We start from the raw sequence: 14,356 nt of genomic DNA, 5'->3' as shown, positions 1-14,356 counted from the left end.
GCGCTTGCCTTCCGTTGGCCTTCATGTTTCCAACTCTGCAGTTTTCCATTTTTTTGCTTCCTTCAGCAGCTCTGTCTTTAGGATACAGCCTCTCCATTTCTTTGCGCTCTTCTTGCGCGTACTTCTCTCAGGAGATGGGTTTGTATCCGCACAATTGTATGGATAACCGAAGTCCAGTTTGCCTCCGACCTAAGCATTTCCCGGATTAAGTATTGGGGGCCCACGCCGACACCCAGGCCCTTGCTCAGACTTCTTCTCTCCTCCTAGAATTTCGGGCACTCAAACAGCACATGCTCCAGGTACTCTGGAATCCCACGACGATAGGCAGAATTTATCTTCCTCCAGTTCTGTACGCTGTCCAAAGCCTCCGCCCACACAGGCGACGCGTACAACAATATGGACCGTACGACCCCAGCGATCAGCAGCTTGCTACACTGTTTGGGCCCATCTACGTTCGGCATCATCCTGACAAGGACCGTGGTGGCCAACACTGAACTTTGAGATACCCCCGCTGTGGTTATGTATTCATTGGGTCCATCGTCCCGTACCAGAGAGCTCTGTTCGACAGGTAACTATCGATTAGCTTAGCCAAGTAACCAGGTGCATTATTTCTGGCCAATGACTCCTTAATGCAGCCCCAATTGGAGGAGATGAATGCATATTTTTCATCCACCATCACCACGGCACAGCACTTGCCAGAAAACGTTGCCTCTCGAGCCAAGTCCATCACTCTTCCCACCGCGCCAACAGTAGAGCGAGCATTCTGGAACCCATATTGTTCATACGCAGAACCATTCCGTCTTCCACAATTGGGAGCAATCTATTGTATAATAGATGATGCGTTTGAACATTCTCCCCATAGTGTCCAAAAAACAGATTGACCCGATAGGATGCTGAGTCCCCCGATGGCTTGCCGGATTTGGGCAACAACACCAATTTTTGCCATTTCCATTGTGGAGGAAATACACCTTCCGCCATGCACGCCTCGAAGGTATTTATGAACCAATCAGCTCTGGTCCCTACCGCCAGCTTCAGCGCTTTATTATAGATGCTATCCAAACCCGGAGCCACCATTGCCGATCCTTCCGCAGACCTCCCGAAATTCCTCCTCGGTAACGCGAGGTATAACATCCACCTCGTTTGATACCTGTAACCCGTATGGTGAGGAAAGAGCGTGGTCACAATTTTTCGTACAAGCTTCTGTAACTTCTTCATAACCAGCCTGTTGACCATACCCAAGGGGTTTATGTTGCCATCCACACACAGTCGCTTAAAGTAATCTTTTTTGCTCCTACGAATGGCCTCCTTTATTCTGCCACGCAACGTCCTATAATACCTCGTGATCGGGTCTTCCCCTGGATCGCTGGAACTGCCTTCTTGCTCGATGGCATGCCGATCTTAGCTCCGCGATTTCGCGATTTCGATAGCATTTCGGTCGCCATGCCCTTCAGCTCGTCATGACCCGCCAGAACTTCAGAGAAGGTATCCTGCTCGACCGCCCTCGTCATCCATCCCGGCATCCCTACTGACCGACAATGGAATTCTTAAGGTAAAGAACTGGAGAGTATCTGACCAGAAATCCTTCTCAGATCACAGTTGGATACTTTTCAATCTAGATTTTGCCGCAGAGGTCTTCAAACCCTTCAGAGATCGCAGGAGGATCCACTGGAGAAAGTTTGGTCAAGCAATTTAGAACAAACTCTCCGGTGCGCAAATTGACAAGATTGGGATGACAGACGAACTGGAATCAATGGCCGGGGCCCTGGAAAAGGCATTCGATACCGCCTTTAAAGTCTCGTGCCCTGTTAAATACAGCAATAAGACACTGCCACCGTGGTGGAATTAAGATCCGTCCAGCCTCAGAAATCTTCAACGTCTGCTACAGGCATAAATATTGGCAGCTATACAAGGACTGCCTGAAGAAGTATAAGTCGGCCAGTAAAGCCGCCAAGAGACGGTCTTGGTTGGACTATTGCTAGAACATCGAAAGTACCAGTGAATTCGCGAGGCTCAGTAAGATTCTGTCTAAGGAACGTAAGAGCCCATCCTTTCCTAAAAAGTCGGAAGGCTCCTAGATGGAATTTTCTGATGAAACCTTGGAGCACCTGGTTCAGACGCACTTTCCCGCCAGCGCGGAGGACTGTGAGTCAAAGGCTTGCTTGGAGGGTTCGCGGTCACCCCAGCCGTATGAAACTATCAAATCGGTAATTACCAAGGGTGAGATCGCCTGGGCTATGAGCAGCTTCTCTGCGCCCAGATGACATAATGCCAGTCATGCTACAAAAGCAGCAGGAAAGGCTGGTGCATTGATTTATTGAGATCTACCGGAGCTGTATCTCTTTAGGATACGTACCACAGTCCTAGAGACGCGCACGAGTAGTTTTCATACCGAAAGCGGTCAGGTGCGGACCTGAGTCCGCGGAGGGCTTTCGACCAATCAGCCTCACCTCTTTCGTATTGAAGACCTTACAGCACGTCCTGGACATTCACTTAAGGACGATTATGGAGAGAGCGCCTTTCTCTAAGTTCCAGCTTGCCTACCTTAAAGGCAAATCCACAGAAACCGCTCTTGACAAGGTAATTGGCATGGTTGAGCGGTTACCGCAGTACAAGCAATATACCCTAGCCGCCTTCTTGGAGATAGAGGGAGCATTCAACAATGTTAGTACCAACGCCATCAAGGAAGCCTTGACCAGGGGTTTCTTAGGTATTGGATTATATCCATGCTAAATACCAGGATAATCCAGTCGGATCTGGAAGGCAACCACTTGACCAGAGCTGTGAACAGAGGCCCGCCCCAGGGTGGCGCCATCTCTCCGGTGCTCCTGTTAATAGTGGTGAACGAAATTTTACGAATATTGGACAGCAGTTGAAAGTAGTGGCGTATGCCGACGGCTTGGTGATATTAGTGTCAAGGATATTTGCATCCATTATGAGTAACTTCATAGGAGGAGCGTTGCGAAAGTTGTGCCTGTGGATGCAAGATGCGGACACGGCATACACCTATCCAAAACGGAGCTGATGCTATTCACAACCCAGGCAAGAGTAACCAAATTCCACCTTCCATGTCTGAATAAACAAAGATTGGTTCTTTCCTCCAATGTAAAATATCTGGGTGTAATCCTGGATTCAAAACTAAATTGGAGGTTGAACATAGAATTCAAGAAGGCCTGTATAGCCTTCTACACCTGCAAGAGAACGTTCGCAAAGAAATGGGGTCTCCGAGGACTGTTCTTTGGATGTTCACCTCTGTGGTGCTTCCAATCCGGACGTACGGCTCTATTATATGGTGGTAGGTTTTGAGCAAAAAGTACAATAGAACGAAGCTTAATAGGATTCAAAGAACCGGGTGTGCAGGTGCTAGTGGGGTTCTGCAGTCCTGTCCGGCAGATGCTCTCAATGTACCCATCTCCTTCCCCTAGACCTCCATATTAAATACGTTGTAGTGTGCAGACCCGTCAGACGACGTGAGTCCGGAAGCTGGACAGCGAAGCCCTACGGCCACAGTAACATCCTGCCGTGAAGGCTTAATCCCACGGCCCTCTTCGGACACGGATTGATTTTGGGACCACAATCAGAGCCCCGACATGCAAGCACAGCGGTCCTGGTTTATACTAAGTGCAGGCTCAGCATTCATACCAGTGGATGCGAGGCCTATCTAACACCTCTGCCGCAACTAAGGGGTACGGCACCCGAGTTGTACAGCGCAACTCCACGCTTGAGCTCCGAGGAGCTCTGCCCGCGATGTAGGCATAACCACAACCACCATGAAACTCCCACTAGGGGGCCAACCGCAAATAACCGGGCCGAGAGCACATCCTCCAGGATTTCTCCTGGAGCATATGCTCTCAGAGGGCCATCCCGGTTCCCATGGTACCAGATGACCTCCGGTGAGGCTTCGTGGCAGAGCCACTTCAGATGAGTTCCTTGCAGACTCGGGTCTGATCGCCCTCCTCGAGTACGTGGGGACGAAACCCTAGATGATGTACCGCCGGCAATCTGGGCATTCCCCACAGACTATGCCACACGTAAGCTGAACTTCACGAGAAACTTTGCTGAGAACTTTTCAACCAGGGCCAAGTGGAAGACCGGCGGCGTGTTGCAAGGTTATGACACAGCATTCTTCATCGATGGATCAAAGATGGTCTGTGGTGTCTGTGCGGGGGCTTTCTCGAATGCACACAGTATATCCAAGTCGTATGGTCTCCCAGGTTTCGCCAGTGTATTCCAAGCGGAAGTACTGGCGATACTGGAAGTCTGTCGATGGCTGGAGCATGATCCGAGCTCCAAGCGTAACATAGCCAATTTGACCGACAACCAAGCGGTCATTAAGGCCTTATACTCAGCGACAGCATCCTCTAGGCTAATGGGGCAGTGCAGAAACGCACTGAACAGTCTTAGCGGCACGCTCAAGGTCATCCTCCTATGGGTTCCAGGGCATAGGAACATAGAGGGAAATGAACGGGCTGACGGATTGACCAGGCGAGGCTCTCCTCTTGGCAGTCCTTCGGTGGATACACTTGGTGTCTCGATGGCGCCTGTTAAGGGCGGAATTTAATCGCATTGCTAAGCGGCCGCGAACCTTAGATGGCGAAGGCTTACTACCTGCCCCAAGTCAAGGAGGATCTGCCCCGCTTATAAAATAACTCAATCACGAGAGCTCCTGTGCCAAAAGCGTGCAAATGAATACAAGATTACGGCACAGTGCACGGGCCACTGGCCCATATGAGGTCAGGCCGCCAGGCTCGATATACCCTACAATTCGCATTGCCAAACCTGCAGAGAAGGGGGGAACCCTGAGGCACTACCTCTGCGATTGCCCAGCTCTAGCTAGAGTCAGGCTACAAACACTGGGTAAACTATTCTTTGGGAACCTCAGTGAGGTTTCTAGCTGCAGAGTGGGAGAGCTGCTTTTCTTTGTGAATGCTAAGGGCTGGATGTGAAGATCTGAGCAGGCTGCACTCTGCCTCCCTACTCTCATAACAGCCGTCACGGTCTTAGGAGTTTGTGGTTTCAAAGTGGCGCACCACAGTGATAATTGGGCTCCTCAGAGCGGCCACTGATACCTAACCACCCATGAGCAGATTCAAAATGATGAATAAACTTTATTTTCAATTATATAGATAAATAAAATAACAACAATTGATATCAAATTTTAATTATATACACGATGTGGTTGGAATTTATCAACAATGTATTTCATACCTTTTAGAACTATTCGAATACGTGAATGAGTAATTGGAAGTACAAGTTCATATCATTTAGCCAATGTATCAACCATTTCCCATCAAAGAAACACCTCACTGTCTTGAGCTTTCCGCGGCATCCCACAACACTCACACCAACCTGACCGCGTCAAAATTCCCAACTGCGTTGACAACAACAAGAAGCAGAAACAAAAATAAAAAAGGAAAGTTGTCAAAAATTTCACCTTCTCGTCAGTTTGTCGTCCGCTCGTTCGTTGTGTTGTTCCGTTGATTTTCGACAAGGCTGGGTTAAATTCAACTGTGGCGACCGAGAACTACTTCTAACACGCATCCTGAACATATCACGCCGTGTGTACCGTAACGCCAAGAAAATGTAATCGTACGGGAACAAGACTTCCGCCAGTGTGCATTTCAAGTCGCGTAATTTTATCGTACAGGTGCTGCGTTGCGCGACAGCAACCACTACGTTTTCGCCAATTTTCTTGCATTTTTGACATTTCCTTTGCACGCAACTGTTCTATAACTGGAGCCGTGTTATCATCCGGGAACGGAGTTTTCATGAATTTTTCGGGGCCATTTCGAGTGAATAATAAAAAATCGTCAGAGGAAAAGGTAACTTTGTGTTACGGCGACTGCATCTTAGCAGATTCATGTGGAATTTAAAACGATAACATTCGATGAATTCAAGTTTCTATCTACGTCAATGGTCAGTGTTACTTTGTTTATGCTGCATTCACGACTCCGCATTTCTGGGACCCAACTGCATAACGAATAATAGTGCATCTGAAAGTCAGATGAGAGCTAGTAGCCAGCGAGATTGCGGTTCGATTTTTCTGCTTTTAACCCAGTTACGAAGGGCGGTCGATGAATTGTCCAATTGCCACCACAACAGCTCAGTTTCTCTCGATTGTCGATGGGTCCATAGCTACCACCGCAGCGACTGCTTTTGCTACGGACCGATACGCGAATTAATTAGTGGGAACACCATCAACTCGGCCAACGCTATTCATGTTACTAAAGTAGTTCGTGACCTTTCAGAAAGCTAATTAAATTCTGGCCGATGTAGTCGCTCTACATTCCGGAATTGCCCAAATTTGCATAAGACCGAGCATAGACAAAATTTCAGCGTGCATGCTATGGATCGTTCATTTCTCCTGAGTCTGGGTCGTTGTTGAGAGTGTGGAACACTTGCACAAGGCATGAGAAGGGACTCCCAAGCGTTGATAAAGGGCTACGTGAAACAGTCGCTTGACCCGGTCCGGCGGACTGCGTGAAAACCGAAAACAAGTCCAACGTAAACCTCATCATCAATTATACGCTAACCTGTTTGAGCACATTGTATCCGTTATATGTGAAATTCTCATGGAATTGTGTAAAAATTTGAGCCGTTAAAGTTGACCGGCTTCTAATATCAAAATTCCGTTCACGGCCCCATCATACAGCCGGAGCGCGCTAATATATTTAGTAACAACATATGTGTCATGTAGTATATGGTTCTGTGAGCTCTCGCGAACCTGATACACGCGATCTTCTCCGGTTATTGGACTATTGTTGGCTGTTCTAGCGCTTGAGGCCGGTTACGATCATTGGCCGATCCAGTATGATCGAATGGGTCACAACTGAATGCACACTCGGCACTATCAATAAGCCATGTTACGCTTGCCTGTTGAGATTTCAATAACTCGATAACGGAGCAATTGATTGCGACTGGCGCGTCGGCATTCGGTCTTGTACAAAACGATTCCAGCTATACAACAGAGAAAGTACCTAATTAGGTTTTTCTTGTTTTTGTTAATTGGCACAAAACTCGTCTGTGAGTGCAAACTATTTTCTTTTATTAGATGTTGTTCACCTGATCATTCGCGTTGTGTTTTCAATTGGCTTTGCTGTACTGATTGATCATTGACTTTTGTGTGCAGTAGTAATGAATTATGTTGATTATTTGATATGCATGGAAATTAATTTAAGATTTGGAGTAAATGATCCAAATATAGCCCTCATTTTTGACTATATAAAGACGGGTCACAAACAGAAAAGTCTACATTCGACTACCAAAGTAAAATGGCAACTTCTGAAGTTGCAAAACATTTGAACCTCAAAATTATTTTCTGTCGCTACACAACTCTTTTTGATGACGTATTTATTTTAATGTATCTTTCTGGAATAGACATTAAAATTACTTTACAAATCTTGCAACTATGTTTAAGATGTATTCTTCGCCATCGCTATAAAATGCATTGCTTCAGGGTGGGAGTGAAGAGGCAACATTCGGTTTCACCCACGCAATTTTTCTATTTTGTAAGGCACTTTTCAATTCGTCCTAAGTGGGATTGCAGATGCAGGGTTAAGGTCAGTTAGGAGGCTCAAAGTGTAGATGAGGTAAGATGTCAATACAAGGGCGCTACTCCAGCTTGGATATTACAATTGCGAGATATGAAACTTTTTTTATTTCACCTTGAATTTATACCCCAAGAGAAAATGTTCAAAATTCAAGGCGACTTATAATGGAAGCAATTTAAAAATCCGATCTTCCTTTCACATTTTGTAAATTGAACACTTTAAATTATTTTTAATTTTATTTATCCCTTTCGTTTATTTTCTATCTTTAATTAACTGTTTCAGAACGTTTAGAATGCAAAATCTAAGCGAGAAGCTTTTAGACTCCTCCTCGTGCTTGTTTCGTCTCGAATTGACATCGAAAAGCAATTTTCGCCGTCAAAAATTGATTTTCGATGTCGCGGCCAACTCGATTCGCATTGCGCGCGTGCGACACGCAAGCAACTCGGCTGCTGCAAGTCAAAGCGAGCACGTCACGTGCCTCTCGTCCTGGTCGCATTTTCTTGCTGGACGAAAGGCTTTAGCCCAGTCAAGGAGGTCCGTTCGGTCGTGCCCCCGACGTTGCGGCTATAATAATGTCGTCCTCGCTCGAGGACTTCGAAGGGGCCCTCATATGGTGGCTACAACGGCTTTCGATGAGAGTCTATCCTAATTAGGACGTGCGCACAGAATTGAAGATCCCTCGGTTTTTACGTGGTTGGCAGGTGGTACCGACTTCAGTTTTGACATTGCATCCCTGAGCAGTTGCAACAGACAAGCAGCGTTGAGTTCCGACCAAGGACAGGGTCGCTGAGAAATCTAAGATTCTCCCCGAATACCAGCAAATTCTTCACGACCGGCTTTGCGGAGGCCAAGAAGAACAAGTGGCAGGACCTGCCACGAAGAGGGGTTGTCTTGGGCTGTTATAGTAGCCTTCAGCGTCCTGTGACACCTTCCGAGCATCCCATTAGACCATGGCACATAGGGGTATTTGATCAATCTAGGCAGCCAAAACTGTTTTTGGTGTTAATTAGCTTTAATTATGTTGCCAAAAGTGATTTAAGCTAACTTTATTTGTTTATTTGTATTGCGGTTCTATCTAAATTAGCTTATACCTACACATTAGAGAGATCCTGACTTGCTTCGAGTGGCTGATGTATGGCTGTCGTTCATATGTCAGTTCAATACCAACAACATATTTAGTATTTAGTAATCTAAAAATCATCATCAGATAGGATGGCAGGCAAGTCACGGCCACTAAATTCGGGCATGGGAATAGGATCACTCGCAAAAGGTTCCGATGTTTTCCTTCTGTGTGATCTCATACCTGTTTTTACTGGATCAGATCAGTTATACCACCCATAGAGCATCTCATTGTAGATGTATTAGTGGCAGCATTGCATACTTTCCCATCAATCATTGTTAGCATCACAGAGTAAGACACCATATAAGATTTATCTCCGATTTCCACTTCAGTGTTTTGAAATTTCTTTATGACATTTCTCTTTAATCGCATCCAAAGTCTTCTTGATAAATTTTAGTCTGATTGGGCTGCAATAACGCGGGGATTAGGAATTCGGTTTCTGCCACAAGATTATGTTATTGTTGGAACAAATCAGATGGAGGGGCACAAAAGCACATGAGCATCAAGGAACTTCTTTCTTCTTCTTAAAGTGTTTCCATTATTTCTTTAAGATCTGTCAGCAGCCTGGAAGCTGTGTGGTCTATTAAACGCTCCAGCTTAAGTTCGGCTACAACTTCTGTAATATGAAAGGACTCCTTGCCAGAGTAGCAATCCTGTTTAGCTTGCTGTATTTGAGTGTAGCAAAGGTAACTTCAACATAACCATTTATTTTACACTAAATTATACAACCGTATTGCATGATCAATTATAGAACATATAGGCGCATTTATAATCGAAGCATTTAAGTCTTCTTTTGAAACTGACTCCGAGGGTGGACCTCCGGCCCTTTTACACCCCGCAAAATATTCCAGAAAGGCATGCGAACACTTTGTTAGAAAACTATTTGGGCCTTTGACAAGATCTCCTTACTAGCATTAGACTTACCTAAACACAACTAAATATTCGCCCTACTGTTATATAATTTTGATGTCCTGGCTAATTTCCATAACTACGATTTAAACTTACGTCGCAAATATTTTTTCCAAAGTGATTTTCGTTACACTACCCACCGCGTAAACTTGTTCGTCCCGAACAAGTATCACTACTATCTTCCCGATATTTTGAAGAGTGCCAGTCTCTCCAACCTTTGGATCCGATAGACGATGTCATTTATTCTTTTCACTACTCGATAAGGCGCTTCGCATTGTGACTGCAGCTTTGGTGATTTCCCTTTTCTGCGTTGTGGATTATGAAACAGCACTAGTTGTCCCTCGAGAAAATCTTCAGAATTAGCTCTTAAGTCGTACATTGAATTCATCCTGTCACTCACGATTCGAAATTGTCCCCTGAATCATATCGAGTCCCCAACGGTTCTATAACACAAAATCTTCGCCACTTCCCTCCGTCGTGTGAGAAATTCCCAATTCCAAGTCCCCCTAGGAGATACAAATCAAACCCAAAGATTATTTTTGCTGGAGTATCATGAATCAATAATAATAATCGTAGGCGCAACAATCCATATTGGATCAGGGCCTTGAAGTGTGTTAGAGTACCTCATTCAAGACCGTAACGGAACACTGCAGTAACCCTGTAATGTAACAATATGGTCAGCATTGCGCTCATCATTAACATCGTCATCAACGGCGCAACAACCTGTATCCGTTCTAGGCCTGCCTTAATGAGGAACTCCAGACATACCGGTTTTGCGCCGAGGTCCACCAATTCGGTATTCCTAAAAGCTGCCTGGCGTCCTGACCTACACCATCGCTCCATCTCAGGCAGGGTCTGCCTGGTCTTCTTTTTCTACCAAAGATATTGCTCTTATAGACTTTCCGGGCTATATCATCCTCATCCATACGGATTAAGTGACCCGCCCACCGTAACCTATTGAGCCGGATTTTATCCACAACCTAACGGTCGTGGTATCGCTCATAGATTTCGTCGTTATGTAGACTAGGGGATTGTCCATCCTCATGTAGGGGGCCAAATATTCTTCGAAGGATTCTTCTCTCGACCTCGCAATTCTTCTTGCTAAGAACCCAAGTCTCCGAGGAATACATGAGGACTGGCAAGATGATTGTCTTGTACACTAAGAGCTTTGACCCTATGATGAGATGTTTCGAGCGGAACAGTTTTTGTAAGCTGAAATAGGCTCTGTTGGCTGACAAAAACTGTGCGCGGATTTCCTCATCGTAGCTGTTATCGGTTGTGATTTTCGACCCTAAATAGGAGAAATTATCAACGGTCTCAGTTGTATTTTCCTATCCTTATTCTTCCTGCTTGTTGGTTGGTTGGTTTTCGCTGCTGACGTTGCCACCATATACTTTGTCTTGCCTTCGTTGATGTGCAGCCCAAGATCTCGCGCCGCCTGCTCGATCTGGATGAAGGCAGTTTGTACGTCTCGGGTCATTCTTCCCATGATGTCAATATCGGCAGCATAGGCCAGTAGTTGATTAGACATAAAGAGGATAGTACCCTTTGCATTTACCTCAGCATCACGGATCACTTTCTCCAGGGCCAGGTTAAAGAGGACGCATGATAGGGCATCCCCTTGTCGTAGACCGTTGCTTTTATCTGGCCTCGTACCATGGCCAGGGTCAGCCTAGTCAGTCTTATTAATTTCGTCGGGATACCGAATTCTCTCATGGCCGTGTACAGTTTTACCCTGGCTATGCTATCATAGGCGGCTTTAAAGTCGATGAACAGATGGTGCAACTGGTGTCCTTATTCCAACAGTTTTTCCATTGCTTGCCGCAGAGAGAAAAACTGATCTGTTGCTGGTTTGCCTGGAGTGAAGCCTCTTTGGAATGGGCCGATGATGTTCTGGGCAAATGGGGCTATCCGGCCTAGCAAGGTAGAGGAAAATATCTTACAGATGGTACACAGCAACGTGATACCACTATAATTGCTGCACTGTGTGATATCTCCCTTTCTATGTATGAGACAGATAATGCCTCGTTGTGGCGACTTATGATTTTTAAGCCGATAAATTGCACGGACTGTTTCTCCTATACTTGGTGGTGGCAGTATTTGTCCGTCGTTTTCAGTGGGCGGGACCTCCAACTCGCCGATGTTCTGGTTGTTCAGTAGCTCATGAAAGTACTCAACCCATCGCTCCAAGATAACCATTCTGTCGGAAATCAAATTTCCCTCTTTGTCTCGGCAGGATTAGCATCAAGGTGTATAAGACTTCATCCTTGTGACTTGTTGGTAAAACTTCCGCCTTCTGTGCCTGGTGCGGTTGCTCCCTGTAATTTTCTAGTTCACAGACTTGTTGGTTCTCCCAGGCTTCCTTTTTCCGTCTGTGAAGTCGCGTCTCCGCTCGACGGAGTTCGTGATAAGTCTTTGCGCATGCCCGCGTTCTTTGGGAATGCAACATTATTCGGTATGCGGCATTCTTCCATTCCGTAGCTAGCTTACATTCATCGTCAAACCAGCCGTTCCGGCCCCTTTTGCGGCTGGGGCCAAGTATATATACTTTGTTTTTCCCCTATATAATTTTATCGACCATCCGGGGGTGGAATTCATTTTTTGTTGTAGTGATTAACCTATAGAATCTATTTTTCGGTTACGGTACTGTTAGCAGTTGGTGTATCATGGGTTGATATGCAGCCATCTTGTGCTGATATGTGTGTTTGGATGTACTTACGAGTTAGCTTTCCTAGATACATCGAAGCATCCGGTCCGAAATAGACAAGTAAACCGGAAGCTGGGCGCTTCAGGTATGACAGGTTTTGTTTGGTTCTTCTGTAAGTATATTTGGGTGTAGAACTATCCCATTTGTACGTAGCCCGTTATGTATATGCACTTAGCATGTCAGATTTAGTACTTCAAGTTGTAAATTTACACGGTAAAGTCAACTTTGAGCTACTGTAACTTTGTTAGTAATAGTGTGATTTTGATCAAACTTGGGAACAATATGCTTCTTATTATATTTTATACCACTACCAACTTTTTTAACTCTGGGATAAACTTAAGAGGGGTGTCTACTTAATTTCCCCAAAAATATGGTAATATACTATCATTAACTTAATTTGAAGAGATATCGATATGGAGAGTATTTTGAGGCCTGGGCACCATATAGAGGCAGTTTCATGATTTTTTTTCAGATTTTTCGGTTGGGCAGTTTCTCAGAATGGCGATTTGGCAATTTGAATTTGATAATATGCTCTCAATAGATCGATTTTGTAGAAGTTCGACTTTACAATCAGTCCGACGGCAATATCTTGGATGTGTGACGTCGAATATTGATCAGGGTTCGTGACTGTACTCATCATTTTTTTCTCGAGACGCGATGTAGGAGACTCGCCTAAGGGCTATTTGAAGAGTGAGAGAATCCTCTGTTCATCATGAATTCGAATTCCACTTGGACCATCTCCAACTTTTCCGGAACAACGTGTCGAGGATTCTAAGCTATAGGCGGACCAAACGTTTCTATTTGATGGTAAACATCACTATTCACACCACAAGCAGGCGGATTCACAGGGTTCGGGAGTTCTCGAAGCAAATTGTTCTAAGAACAAACGCCTCCGACTGATGATATGCCTAAGTAATTGACGGCATTCAGAGATCTTTTTGCATCACATTTAGTCTCGGAGTCTAGTACGGAGCGATTTCTCATATCTAAGCCAGAGACGTCAGCGACAGAGTGAACGCGCAGTGAAGTCCCAAATGGAGTGTAAGAGCTTCCTGGCTGTATCTTTTGCTGATGGCGCCATTAGCAGCATACAACTGAAATGATGCTGGTTGACACATCAGACATTATATGGTGCCCGCCCTAGTGTCAACCAAGAAATTTAAACCCGTGGCAGTTTCGAAAATGTGAAGATTTGTTATCGACACTGCATTTCACAGTATCCGCTCTATTTTTTTGGTTAGTATGCCTTCTTTGACTGGAAACGACGTGGTTTACTCGATCTCGGCTCATCCGACGGGCGCCATTGACTCGCCTGATGTGTCGTCTCCAGTAATGATGCGTTTGATGAATACTGGATCAAAATCAGCCATGAAAATCATGTCTTTGGCGATGTGCACACGGTCCTTTTGCATGAAATTCTCGAAAATAGTGAACACGCTCATCGATGATGAAATAACGCCAAACTTTGGCGGCAATATCAATGACAGTTGAGCAACACACACACACAAGACAGCCGAGTGCTAAGAGTGCCACACGGCGATCATTCCAAAACTTTTTGATCAAGGTAGTATATGCATATATTAGGTGCTATATACTATTGGGGCAAATGCACACACACTTAAATAATATGCAAAAAGTTGACTGACGGTTTCGTCCAGGGCAGAGGCAACTCATCAGATGCTGCCTCACCTCTGCCCTGCGAGTAGCGTGACCGAAAGTGACGAGCGATCGAAAATAATAATAATAATTATAACCGTTGGCGCAACAATCCATGTTGGATCAGGGCCTTGAAGTGTGTAAGAGCACTTCATTCAAGACCGAAACGGTACACTACAGTATACTTTAGGAGGCAATGTGGTCAGCATTGCGCTCGCCCGAGATTATTACCCTGATTTGATTCAGGTGCTCATTCACAGCTGAGTCGACTGGTATCCGACGTCAAATCACATTACAAATTCCACTGCCACCAGTGAGGTTTTAACCGGGACCTTCCGTACGACAGCCTTGCGCTCTAACCACTCAGCTATCCGGACACGATGGAAAATGCCGTAATGGGTACGAATTATATTTAAG

At 45.4% G+C, this 14,356-nt stretch overlaps 1 protein-coding gene across 1 annotated transcript in view; it reads left to right on the top strand.

Annotated features, from left to right (window-relative positions):
- Window positions 1-5,402: 5,402 nt before the first annotated feature.
- LOC119654610 overlaps window positions 5,403-14,356 on the top strand; it is a 28,502-nt gene continuing 19,548 nt past the window's right edge. Inside the window, exon 1 of the mRNA XM_038060080.1 lies at window positions 5,403-5,819. The gene's annotated coding sequence lies outside the window, so the exon portion shown is untranslated. The remainder of the gene's footprint in view (window positions 5,820-14,356) is intronic.

This window comes from Hermetia illucens, chromosome 4 (assembly GCF_905115235.1).
Source record: "Hermetia illucens chromosome 4, iHerIll2.2.curated.20191125, whole genome shotgun sequence".
NCBI classification, from domain to species: Eukaryota; Metazoa; Arthropoda; class Insecta; order Diptera; family Stratiomyidae; genus Hermetia; species Hermetia illucens.
Note: the sequence above shows the minus strand (reverse complement) of the source record. Positions and strands in the feature narration are given on the sequence as shown.